This window comes from Chrysochloris asiatica, unplaced genomic scaffold (assembly GCF_000296735.1).
Source record: "Chrysochloris asiatica unplaced genomic scaffold, ChrAsi1.0 scaffold00134, whole genome shotgun sequence".
Taxonomy (NCBI): Eukaryota; Metazoa; Chordata; class Mammalia; order Afrosoricida; family Chrysochloridae; genus Chrysochloris; species Chrysochloris asiatica.
The window spans coordinates 5,512,732-5,514,469 of NW_006408652.1; the positions used below are offsets into that span (position 1 = coordinate 5,512,732).

Below are 1,738 nucleotides of genomic sequence, written 5' to 3' on the forward strand. Positions count from 1 at the left end.
AAGTACAATAACCTACAAGGCTGAAAATAGGAAACCTGGGATATTAATGTATAATGAAGTCAACTAACAAAAGAAAAAGAGGGAATAGTGTAGATACAAATTTTCCAAATGGCAAGGAAGTCAAGTAGATTTCAAGATAAAACAGACTGTTTTAAACAGGGAAAAAAATTAATAAATTACAGGGTAGCCTCAAAGAAAAATAATACACCTGCACATCAAAATAAAAAAGGAGGAAAATCAGAAAAATTTAATAAACATTAACATAACAGAAATGAAAAGGACAAGAAACCGCACAAACAAAATGAACTCAGCACAGAGAATTATGTTATACAAAGAAGCCAGCAGCACCACAAAAAACACACAGAAAAATGACAGCAATCAATTCATACCTATCAGTAATTACACTGAATATGGGTGGATTAAATGTGCCGGTCAAGAGACATAAAGAACAGAATGGATAAAAACAAAAAAACAAAAAAAACAAAAAACAACCTGGCTCCTTCAGCGTGCTGTCTATAAGAGACATATCAAAAAGACAGATACAGTCCAAATGTCCATCAACAGAAGAATTGTTACAGTTTGGTATATACACACAATGGAACACTTCAAGATGTTGAAGAATGATGATGATGAATCTGTGAAACACCTCATAACATGGTTGAACCTGGAGGACATTGTGCTGAGTGAAATCAGTCAATCACAAAAGGACATTGTATGAGACCAATGTTGTAAAAAGTTTTTATTGGTAAAAGAAACAATCTGTGATGGTCATGAGGGGAGATGGGAAGGGAAAATTATTCATGGGCTAGAGGGTTAACAAACACTGAGGATTAACAAACATGGACAGTATACAAGACGAGGTTAGAAGAGGAAAGATGAAGGTAGCCAGAGACACAGGAAGGAATAGGTAAAGTAAATAGAGGTAAATGCTACTAACTGTTGGTACATGGATGGGATTATAATCATTGTAATGAAGCAAAGTATGTGATTTGTTGAATGTAGAACTGATGATCTGCTCTGTGAACCTTCAATCAATTCATAATAAAAAGTTTAAAAAACAAAACCAAAAAAACTGGACACGGCCACTGTCTGTGCCATCTGTCACCTCCTCTTAGGCACCAGCATCCTATCTATCACCTCTGCCCCAATGCCTCTGTAGTGTAGCCTTCTTCCCAGTTCTACTCCCTCGTTACCCTGTTCTTGTTGCTGGCTCCTTCCACCACATGGATCTAGTCAGACTGGCATCTCCTGAACCCCAGCTGGCAGCGGCTTGGGGACTCAGCAAGTATTCATGGGCTACCCCCCTCAAAGTACAATGTCTTATTCCTTGGCTGATATAATGAGTAAATCGTTGGCTAAAGTATTACAATTAGAAGAAGCTTCTACCTTTCCTAAGTTGGTGGTGTTGCTGAAGGGGCATTTATGACTGGAGAAAACATTGACATCTCCAGCAACTGGCGCAGATACTACAAATGGAATTTGACAGAGAATATAGCTTAGGTGTGAAGAAAAAAAAAAAATCAATGGAAATAATAACATTTCCATTTCCTGTGAAAATTATTTTTAAAAAGTGCATGCTTGAACAAACAAGATGGCGGATCGGGTGGATGTATAGCAGAGAGCTCCGCCAACAACAACACAGAATACCTGACCAAGCAGGCTCAGGGGATGGTCCCAGAACTCTGAACCACATATAAAGGAATACTTAGAAGGTTGGAAGGCTCACAGCTGGGGGAAT

At 38.3% G+C, this 1,738-nt stretch overlaps 1 pseudogene; it reads left to right on the top strand.

Moving 5' to 3' along the window:
- Nucleotides 1-1,223: 1,223 nt before the first annotated feature.
- The window catches only part of LOC102829620, a 4,901-nt pseudogene continuing 4,386 nt past the window's right edge, over nucleotides 1,224-1,738 (top strand).